This window comes from Vitis riparia, chromosome 14, assembly GCF_004353265.1.
Source record: "Vitis riparia cultivar Riparia Gloire de Montpellier isolate 1030 chromosome 14, EGFV_Vit.rip_1.0, whole genome shotgun sequence".
NCBI classification, from domain to species: Eukaryota; Viridiplantae; Streptophyta; class Magnoliopsida; order Vitales; family Vitaceae; genus Vitis; species Vitis riparia.
Window position 1 is genome coordinate 19,641,406 of NC_048444.1, and position 12,346 is coordinate 19,653,751.

The following is a 12,346-nucleotide window of genomic DNA, read 5'->3' on the forward strand; positions in this document are numbered from 1 at the left end:
TGATTGAAACCTTTTGAAGAGTCTACTATAGCACCTACTTTCTTCATGTCTAGGTTTGTTAAAAATGGTGCATTGGGGAGTCGGTCGTGGAGGTTTTAGGGATGACACGCTTTCCTGGTCCTGAACAAATGTTGTTTTTAGGTCTCTTTTATCTCCAACAAATTTCCTCTCCTAATGACTTTATTTAATATCTTAGTCCTCAGTTAGGGATTTATTTTCTCAAGTGTATAGTTTTGCTCATTCTCTAGAAATCTTATATTTTCAAACAAAAAAAAAATTCTTTTCATTTTTTAAGGTAGAGTTTCCATTAAGCAAATTAAAATTATTAGCTTAATATTTACAATTGTCTTCATATTTATAGGGAAGAAAATAGAATAACATATTGTTTAGCTAAGAAATGTATTTGTAATATAAAGTTGATCATTTAGTGGTAAAATTTTCTTAAAGATGTTACAAAGTTTGGTTTCAAAGATTATTGTACCTTGTCTTTCAATCAAATTTGTAAATATTTTGCTTTGTATTTTTTTTTCATAAAAAATAAATAAATTGAATTATTAGCTTTTAGTGAATCATTTAAAACATATATTTTCAATTATCAATAATTTACCCTTAAGCTTTTTACTTTTATTTTCAAACTTTCTTCTAATAAGGTTTGATATATTGTAGTTAAAGTATCAAATTCATGATCAGGATTTTCATCAATTTCAATGCATTTAAAGATTAAGTTAGAATTGGTAGAAGAAATAAAAACAAGATAATTTTCACTTTGTTCATACCTATTATCATCTGAGTTTGATGATTCACTTCCACTTGACTTGGAATCACTCCAAGTCATTTCCTTGATTTTTTTTATTTTTCTTGGAACTAAATTTTTCCTTATAAGATAATTATTTCTTGAAATTATTTACCTGAACAATCAATAACTCTTTTATGACACACATGACTTTCTTTTTTTGAGAAGATAACTTTATTGGAAAGTGATTATTTTTCTTTGTTCAAAATAACAATTACTTTTTGTTGCCTCTTTTATTCAAGGTACAAAGATTCACATAAAGATTTGTGTGTCTTGAGTTTTTTATTTAACCTTTTATTTTCTTTATGCAATCTTTCCCAATCATGAAAAAAATCAAAAGCAAGTTTTTATTTATTTATTACTATTACTTTAAATTCCACGAAAACAAGATAAAAAATAGGAATTGAAGAAAAAATTAATTTTTAATTTTTTTTTCTACTTTGATACCAATTGAAAGTTTATGATCTTGTTTCATATAACTATTTAGAAGAAAATGAATAAATAATATTTTAGCCCAAAGATTCTAATTTTTTGTTTTTTTAATTAATTAATTAATTATCTTAAATAATTAATCAATGGGTTTAATACACTTTACCCCCCAACCTATAACATGTTTTACACATTGCCTCCTCGAGTTTAAAATCAAGTAATGTACCCCCCCAATCTTTATAATTGCATGCAATGTGCATTTTTTGAGAGATGACGTAAAAAATTTTAATAGTAAGACATGTACTCTCCATGTGATCGACGGCAAAATGGTCAAATTTTTTGGGGTTTATTACACTTTACCCCCCAACATATAATATGTTTTGCACATTGCCCCATTGAGTTTCAAAATCAAGCAATGTACCCTCCATCATTTATAATTGTATGCAATGCACATTTTTTGAGAGATGACGTTATTTTTTTTTTTATAGAAAGGCATATGCTCTCCACATGACCAATGACAAAATGTTCAATTTATAAAACCCTAACTAGTTTGCCTTCCTCTTCCTTTGTTCTTCTTCTTTTTTCTTCACTCTTTCTCTCTCCTTCCCCAATCGATGACTACATTTCTTGAAATTTCAGCCTTGAAACCTAACTAGGGTAAGTATTCAGAGATGGGCTTTAAGGAAGGATGTGATGAAAAAAAAAAAAAAAAACCCAAATTCCAAATCGGGTTTATGGCTATAAGGAGTTGAAAATCTAATTTCAATGTCAAAGCTCCAGACCTTCTAAAAGATAGAATTAAAAGAGGGAAAAAAACACTTCAATTCGGTATGATTGCCGATCACAACCAAAGATTAAAAAAAAAACCAAGCTTTTTGAAAAAACCCAAATCAAGAATATAGAAAATCCACATCACACAATTCTATAAAATTTTTGACAAAAATCTTAGCAAAACCAAAACTTTTCCTTGGTGGGTATCTTTTTATAGGTGAAAAACAGATGTCCAAATGCTTATCTAGCATTGACCACAATGAAAATAGGAAGAAGAGAGAAAAAATGGAGAAGAATAATAATGAAGGAAAAGAAGACTAGTTAGAGTTTTATAAATTGACCATATTGCCCTTGGTCATGTGGAAAACACATGCCTTCCTATATTAAAAAAAATAACGTCGTCTCTCAAAAAATGCACATTACATACAATTATAAATTATGGAGGGTACATTGCTCGATTTTGAAACTCAAAGGGGCAATGTGCAAAACACATTATATGTTGAGAGGTAAAGTGTAATAAACCCAAAAAAATTCACCATTTTGCCCTCGATCACGTGGATAGCACATACCTTTATATTAAAGAAATCAACGTTGTCTCTCAAAAAATGCACATTGCATGTAATTATAAAGGTTAGGAGGTATATTGCTCGATTTTGAACTCGAGGGGGCAATGTGCAAGACATGCTATAGGTTGGGGGGTAAAGTGTATTAAACCCTTAATCAATATATTAAGTGTAATGACCTACATCCAACAGTATAGATATTGTCTGTGTTGAACCCAAATGGGTTCTCATGACTTTAAAACGCGTTTACAAGGTTAACAAGAACTCATATTTATATAACACTGGAAACTTTTTTTCCTATCCGATATGAGACATTGCAAACACCCTCCCATGTGTACACAACATCCTCATCGTGTCTCATAAACCCGCGGAGGTAGGGAATGAGACTATAAAATTTTCAAAATTGAATGATGAGTTAATCAAATGTTTAACAAATCGTTTAGAACAGTTAGACCTTTCCCTCAGAACAATGAGTTAATCAAATGTTTAAAAAATCATTTAGAATAGTTAGACCTTTCCCTCAAACCTTCAACTTCAAATACAAAAATTGTAAACGTCATGATAGAAAATCAAACATCAAACATTGATAGAATAAAATCAACATTTGAGATTTTTTTAGTAGTTTATTTTTGAATCAAGTCATAAAATTGCTAGCAAGATGACGCATACAAACCCTATGATATGCATATGGCTCAAACCAACCAAGATGAGCATCATTCATTATAGTCATAATGCTTAAATGTCGATCTGATATAACTCAAAGTCCACTCATTTGAGTTACTCCAATTCTAATACATACTAAAAATCATCATCAACTATCAATATTTTCACCATTTATTAGGGCAAAAGCCACTGGGAATAATTAATTATTTCCATCACAACTCATAGCAATCATTGAAATGCCTTTATACTTCCCATCCAAATATATACCATCAATACTAAGTATGATGTGACAATGCTTGAAGCCTTCAATAGATGGATGAAATGCCTAAGAAACTCGCTGAAATATCTCTGCATACCACTTATTATCAGGAAATGTTTTCTAAATTACAACACATCCTAGATTTGCCTACTCTAAAGCAATAAAAAATACGTGGCAACTCTACGTATGACTTATAAAATTCACCAAATAAGTTAGCAAGTGATTTAAGCTTCGCTTTGGATGCCTTCTTGTATGATATTTTATATCAAAATTTCTCCATAATACTTGCTTGAATAGCAGCCACTATGCCTTAATCATTCATTGGATATGAACAACAATCAAGTTGGAGTCTAATTGTTGATGCTCTCGATTCAAGGTAGCATTGACACATTTCTATGGACCATTGTGTTTGTTGATTACAAATAAAGATGTACATTTCACAACCATAACACGAAGTTTCCATGGGTATTGAGACTCCTCGGATTTCTTGCATCTTAACATTAACAACTTTTTTGTCAACGAAACAACAATATACTCTTGGTGTGCACTAGTAGAGTACAACTATGGAATACATTGTAATCTACTTTTGAATTTAAAACTTGGCCATCTATGAACTCTCCACTAAAGCTTCCAATAATAGTGTTTCCCCATGGAGTCTAGTTGCTAGAAACAACGTTACCAATGTTTTTTACATTTTCAAACTACAAAGATGGTGCTGAGTGATATTGAATAAGAGAAAACTCCATTGGATCCTTAGGATATAGGTTATTTGACACATTACAACCTTCCCCATCTAAAGACATATCTCCCTTGTTCACTTTTCATTGCCTCATGAATAGTTAAGAAAACTGAAACAACATTAACATTATTTTCTTCCTCACCCATAAATTCAAATGCGTTATGCACATCATGTTGAACATCTTCAACTTCTTCACTTTGATCATCACCTTCTTGGGCTTCATATTGTTACTTGTCTTCATCTGATCTACACCCATAATTCAATGCAATTGGGGCACTACTAAGCCCACAACCTTAATCTAATTCCTTAACATTATCATTTTCTCCAAGTAATGAATATATGAAATTACCTAACAATGGATTCACTCGTCGCTTAATTGACACTTGTTCAATATAAAATTCAATTTCGTTTATTCCAAATGTGTTAACTAATCTCAACATCTGAGATAAACTATTATCATCCCATATTGGACAAGGTTGGAACCTATTTTCCCTTTTCAAATGATACATATAGTTGAGGACTAATTGAAAACGTTTTTTTATCAATGTTAGTCCTCAAGTATATCATTGATAATAATTGTTCAAATGTAGAACTAACAAACGCATCCAAAGGCACAATTATAGTTTTTTCCTCAACATATTTAACATCTATTTTTGTCCTCAACATTTTTCCATTATAAAAGCATATCACATAAATAATAGATTCAAACATGATTTACCAACAAAAAAAAAAATACAATATCAAATGGTTTCATAATCAATGAAAATAATACCAATGATTTATTTTTTGAAAATAATGCAATATAAAAAAATTCAGATATTGATACTTCTAATAAAACAAACAAGACAAATTGATAATTTGACACACAATAATCTATTTTTCACCTTATATTTAACTTTTATCTCCATATGTGTAATAATGCATAACAAAAGTAAAGTTAATATAGATAATTACATTGTTCAAAATGTTAAATATTATTATTAAGCCTTAAACTTTATGTCATTAATTTGAGAATTTTTTTTCTAGTTTAACATATTTTCAAGGCAATCTAATTAAAATAGAAAGTTTAAAGGCTCAAAATTAGATTTTAAGGGAAAAAACTATCATTTGAAAGTAAGACACATGTATAAATTATTATTGCAATTATTTTTCTCTTGAAGCCTAATCAAAAGATTAGATGTACATTATTATCCCAAAATAGAAAATAAATCAAGAAGTAAAACTTTTGAGACACATTAGAATCAAATTTTGTACATTATGTGTGTTTAACATGAAGTTAAATTTTTTTAAAGCAAATAATATAAGAATGTTGGTATTAAATATTTTTTCTTTAAACATAGAAACTAGAAGAAAAGTACAATAGCTTTGTTTGAGATATAATAGTGTTAACCCCAAATTTTTGTCCTAATTTTTCTCCACTCACATTCACTTTCCATCCTTATTCACAACTCACTTACCCTCCCTTCATTTTCTTTTTATTTTCTCTCTATTTCTTTTATTCTCTCTCTCACTCATCCTTTATACCTATTGTTTCCCACTCACAACACACTTTCCTCCCAAAACCCAAACCCTTGGTTCCCTTTTCACTCTATTTCTCACTCTCTGTTCAATGCTCTCTCAACCTACAAGAAGAAGGCTTTCTTTGAGCACCATTGTTATTTCTTCCACCCCATACTCATCCTCTTTATTTCTTCTGCTTAAATTATGATTGCCTTTGTCTATATGGTGCTCATTTTGGCAATGGTTGTTCATTCAAGTGATAATTGGTGTCTTTGCAAGGAATGGTTTAGTGATTTTGTTTTGAGGGTACTGATACAACCTTTGTTATGATGATAACCACCCCACCATCAACCACTACTCTCTCATCCATGGAAACCACCCTTTGTTCCTCCATGTTCTATGAAATTGGTAAGAAACCCTCATGTTTAATATTAGGGCAATTGTTTGTAGGATTGAGTTTTGTTTATGGGCTTTTAGTTCATGCTCATGCGTTGGGCTTTTGGCTTGGGTTGTTTATTGGGGCCTTAGATATTACAGTTTGATTGAGTGTTATTGGGTTTGGGCCTTAATTATTTTGGCCCCCTCATTTGGGTTGGATTATTGATTTGAATTGTTTATTTTGAGATGTTATATGTAGATATCAATTTCAGTTTGTTTTTGGACTTGGCTTGATTGAAAAATTGATTTGGATTCCATTCTATTTGGGCCTAGTTATTTATTTGTGTTTTAAGATTAATTTCTCATTTTAATTGTTGATATTCGAGAGCTTTAACCCACAATGCATCATTTTTTAAAGAAAAATTTCATAAAGTAAACCAATTTTGAAAATAATGTCCAATCTAGTGCGTTTGGGCCACGTAGATTGCCACATTCTAAAACCGTAGTCACCAACTACGGTTTTGAATTTTTTTAAATCGGTCAAAACCGTAGTTGGTAACTACGATTTTGAATCCTTTACCTTTTCCATCACTTTCCTAGTCAGGTTTCTTCATTTCCCAGTTAGCTTTCTTCCCTTTAGGGCTTTGTCCTTCCCGTTGCATCCTTGGCTCAAATTCAAAATTTGGAAATCATTGGTCAGGTAAGATTTATGAGTTTTTCAAGTTATCGTAAATTTTAATTTTTTTTTGTAAATTTGTTTGGTTTTCACATTGTTGTTGTTGTAAATGTGTTTGGTTTCTATTTGGTAAAGATGTGTTTGATTTTATTTTATTTTATTTTGATTGTGAGCTTAGTAAAAAGAAAATGGTTTTTTTTGGTAAAGAAAACGAATATGGAATGGGGGGCCAGTATGTATTTTTTTTGTTAAAGATACCAAAAATGGAGGGGACCACTGTAAAAAAACTAAAAAAAAAATGGTGATTTTTGTTATAGGAATAGAAAAAATAGGAGTACTCCACTTTTCAAGGGGCAGATTTATCTTAAGCTAGGAGATTGAAGGTGTGGGGTCGGTTTCTACATCATTCTCCAAATTTTGGGAATGTTTGGTTGCCGAGAAAATAGAGGAAAGTAAAAAAAAAAGGTCCAAAAATGACAAATCCTCAAAAAAACAAAAAAGAAATAAAATAAAATTATTTTAGTTTATTTATTTTTTGATAGGCATCATTTTAGCATATAAAATTGTTGTTTCTGTTCCCTGTCTGCTTGTTGGAGTATGGTACATCATAAAGATATATTACCCCTTGCTAGAGTTGTTATAAGAGAAAAAAATGGACTATAAAATATGAAGTGCATATAGATGGAAAACTAAACTGTAAATGATAAAGAACTCCATTTGGTTGTTGAGAAAAACAGAGGAGAGGAAGAAATATACATTAGTTTTCAGTTTTCCTTTTTTTTTTTTATCCTCATCCTCTTATAAACCTTCTATAAACTGAGGAATAAAAGAAACCCCCAGAGAAGAAGAAAACTATATTATCTTCAACCTTGTGCTTATCCACAGCCAGCAAAGCCAGAGAATGGTTGACATGTTGGAAGATGCTTGTAGGCTGGTGAAATATGAGGGACATTAACTTTTTTTAACCGGGATTTTAAGAGATCACTTCCTTGTGCTACATCCATTTCTATTATTCCTTTAATAGCAATAATTGCCTTTTTCGTAGTTATTTTTAGGATGACATAAGTTTAATTTCCAATCAAATGATGAAGTTCATCAATAAAATGGTTTAGTTCTATGCATTTTTTTAAGACTGAAAGTTATGAGCATATTTAATGCCATTACTTTAAGTGTTCAACTCTGAATATAGAACATGAGATCATACCTACTTAACATTGGGTTTATAAGAAATTCGCAAAATATTTAATATTGATAAGATGGGATAGTTTCATTATAAGATCTATTAGAAGGTAGTTAAAGATACATTGAGTTTAATTGTGAATAATTGATCAAAGCAATTAAGATTCATAATTTGAGATTCTAATGGATTTAAATTTAAAGTTAAATTAAATATCAGTTTAGATGAAATTTTAAGGTCTTCAACCTAACTTGATAAATTATAAATCTTATTGACTTTTTAATGTTGAAATTGATTTCTAGTGAATTCGAAATCTGAGTATTTTTTTCATTAATATATTTTGTTCCAATTTTGATCAATTTCATTTTTTCATTAATCAAATATCAACTTTTATGTTGGCATCAATTTTATTAAAATTAAAACATTTATCTAGGATTATATTTGTATCATAGATAACTATTTAAATAAAAAATTTATTATTATGAAGTGATTTATATTTTTCCTCCTAATGTGTAAGAAAGTGTTTTATTATATAATTGTGTATTCACATGTTAAAAGATTATATGCAATTTCTCTTGCTATTATTTTCATTGATTATTAAACCATATGATATTGTATTTTTTGTAGGTAAATAATGTCTAAATCTATTGTTCCTGTGATTTGCTTTTGCAAAGGAAAAATGTTGAGGACAGAAACAGATGTAAAGTATATTTGGGATCTAGCTGTAATTGTGCCTTTGGATGTACTTGTTAGTTCAGCCTATGAACACTTGTTATCTATGATATACTCGAGAACTGGCATTGACAAAAAACAATTTCAATTGTTCCTTAACAGTAGGTATCCTTTAGAAAGGGAAAATAGGTTCCAACCTTGTCCAATATGGGATGATAATAGTTTATCTCAAATGTTGAAATTGGTTAACACATTTGGAATGAACGAAATTGAATTGTATATTGAACAAGTGCCAGTACAACCACGGGTGAGGGGGCAATTATTGGGTAACTTCACACAATTATTACTCGGACAAAATGATAATGTTGAGGAATTTGAGTATGGTTGTGGACCTAGTAGTGTCCCAGTTGCAATGACTTATGAGTGTAAAGTAGATGAAGATGAAGAAGAATGTGAATCCCAAGAAAGTGATGATCAAAGTGAAAGAGCAGAAGATGTTCAACATGATGGTGATGAGGTGTTCGAATTTATTGATGAGGAAAACAATAATGTTAATGTTGTTTCATCTTTCTTAGCTCTTCACGAAGCAATGGAAAGTGAATAAGGGAGATATGTCTCCGTGGATAGGGAAGGTTGTGATATGTCAAATAACCCAGATCTTGAGGACCTAATAGAGTTTTCCCCTATTCAGTATCACTCGGCACCATCATTGCAGTTTGAAAATGTAGAAAACATTAGTAATGTCGTTTCAAGTGACTAGACCCCATGGGGGAACACTAATATTGGAAACTCAGGTGGAGAGTTCATGGTTGGCCAAGTTTCTAATTCAAAAGCAGATTTACAACATGCTGCGAAGTTGTACTCTATTAGTGCACACCAAGAGTACGTTGTTGTTTCGTCAACTACAAAGTTGTTAGTCTTAAGATGCAAGAAGGCTGAGCAATCTCAATGTCCATGGAAACTTTGTGCTATGGTTGTAAAAGGTACAACTTCATTTGCAATCAATAAATACAATGGTCCCCACAAATGTGTAAATCCTTACTTGAATTGGGATCATCAACAATTAGATTTCAACTTGATTGCTGCTCATATCCAAGGAATGATTAAGACACAATTCACATTGTCAGTGGCTGTTATTCAAGCAAGTATTGTGGAGAAATTCGGATACCAAATATCATAGAAGAAGACATCTAAAGCGAAGCTTAAAGCTCTTACAAAAAACTTATTTGGTGATTTTTATAAGTCATATGTAGAGCTGCCACATTTTTTCATTGCCTTAGAGCAAACAAATCCAGGATGTGTTGCAATTTCAAAAACATTTCCTGGTATTATGGAAATTACATAGATATTTCAACGAGTTTTTTGGAAATTTCAGCCATCTACTGAAGGATTCAAACACTGTCGGCCTGTACTTAGTATTCATGGTACACATTTGTATGGGAAGTATAAAGACACTTTAATGATTGTTATGGGTTATGATGGAAATAATCGGTTATTCCCATTGGCTTTTGCCCTAACAGAGGGTGAGAATATTGATAGTTGGGGATGGTTTGGGCATGTATTAGAACTAGAATAACTCATAGGAGGGAACTTTGTGTTATATCATATCGACATCCAGGCATTATGGCTGCAATGAGCGATGTTCATCTTGGTTGGTCTAAGCCATACGCATATCATAGGGTTTGTATGCATCATCTTGCTAGCAATTTTATGACTCGATTCAAGGATAAAATATTGAAAAATCTGATATGCAGAGCAGTCTTAGCAACCAAAATTGAAAAATTCAATAAACATATGAACACAATTAGGAGGATTAATACAGCCGCACAACAATGGTTGGAAGCAATCCCTTTTGAGAAATGGGCGCTCTCTCATGACAGAGGTCGAAGGTATGACATCATGACTACAAACATGTCGGAGGTGTTCAATAATGTGCTTAAAGGGGCTCGTAGCTTACTCGTAACTGCTTTGGTTCAATTGACATTTTTTCGGCTAAATAGTTACTTTGTTGTGAGAAAAAAACAAGGTGCTAATCGACTTGCTTCAAATGAGGAATACACTCCATATGTCGATGTTAAGAATAAGGCAAATGTGGTTAAGGCGGGATCTCATGAGATTGTTTTATATGATCACATCCAAGGACAATTCCATGTGAAGACTAATAGGGGTACTAAGAGTAAATCAACTAGTGGTCGAACATATCTCGTCAACTTACATGAGTATGCATGCATGTGTGGTAAAACACTCATATATGGATTCCCATGTAGTCATAATCTAGCAACATGTCATTTTCGTTCAGTTGATTTTAAACCACTTGTTCAACACTACTACAGTACACAATTGTACTATAATACTTGGGCACCCTTGTTCCATCCCATTTTCAATGTATATGAGTGGCCTCCTTATGATGGTCCGATTATCATGCCTTCTGAGTCGATGAAACGTGCATCAAGTGGACGACCTAAATCAAGTCGTTTGCATAATGAAATGGATTTTAAAGAGGGCAAGACTTCTATTACATGTGGGTTATGCAAACAAAGTGGCCACAATCTCCGTTCTTGTCAAAACAGTAATAGAGTTGATTAGACCATGTGATGTATGCATGTAATTTTCTTGGATATTGTGATGTAAGCTACTATGATACTACCTTTATGCAATTATTGGCTTTGGTTTGATTATAAATATTGATGTTATTTGCCTGATCAGGTTATTTGTATTTGGAATAATGTCCATACTATAGGGGAAACTATGTCAAAATTTTGAAATTTTCTATTAAAAATGTTAACAAAATGGTCCATTGTATTTGTATCTCTAATTTTAATTTAGACTAGTATGACTTGTTTATTGGTCATAAATGAATCGATCTACTTAAATTTATCAAATTGATATATATTTAATATATGGAAAACTCCATAAATTTTTAAAACTTTTCCATTAGAAATATTTTTTATTTAAAAACAATAAGTTTTGTTTATTTATCTTCATAATTTTGTTATAGATATGGAGTATAGAGGACATAGTTCTGATCCAGATCCATTAGATACATCTGTTTTGGTTCTACAAGATAGACATTGGTCTCATTTAGTTGACTCTGGTCAGGTATGTATATGAAAACACATAATATCTCTTTAAAGAATGAAAATTTTTGCAGTTTATTATCTAAATGATTTATTTGTATTTTTATAGCTTGCTTTAGTCTTGACTTGTCGACAACATATATCTAGGTTTATGTAGGAGTGGGGGATGGATCCTCGTCTTCGACCTTATATTATTTGATCTGGATTTTATGGTGTATACTGTATTAGACACATTACACTAGATTAGGGATTGATCACTAGTCTAGTTGAGAGATGGCGTCCTGAGACACACACATTTCACTTACTTGTTGGGGAGATGACCATTACTTTACATGATGTTGCTATCATATTAGGACTTCGTATTCATGGGCTTCCCATCATTGGCACATGTGATATAGATTGGTCACTACTATGTTATGAACTTTTAGGGGTGACTCCCCCTACATCCGATATTAAAGGATCAACGATATCGACATGATGGCTATGTCACCAGTTCTCTCATCCACCAGTTGATTCAGATGATGCCACATTAGAGCGGTATGCACGAGCTTTCATATTAAGACTCATAGGTTCAGCGCTATTTATAGACAAGAAGGGTACCCACATCCATATGTGTTATTTCCCACTGCTTGGAGACTTGACTCAGACA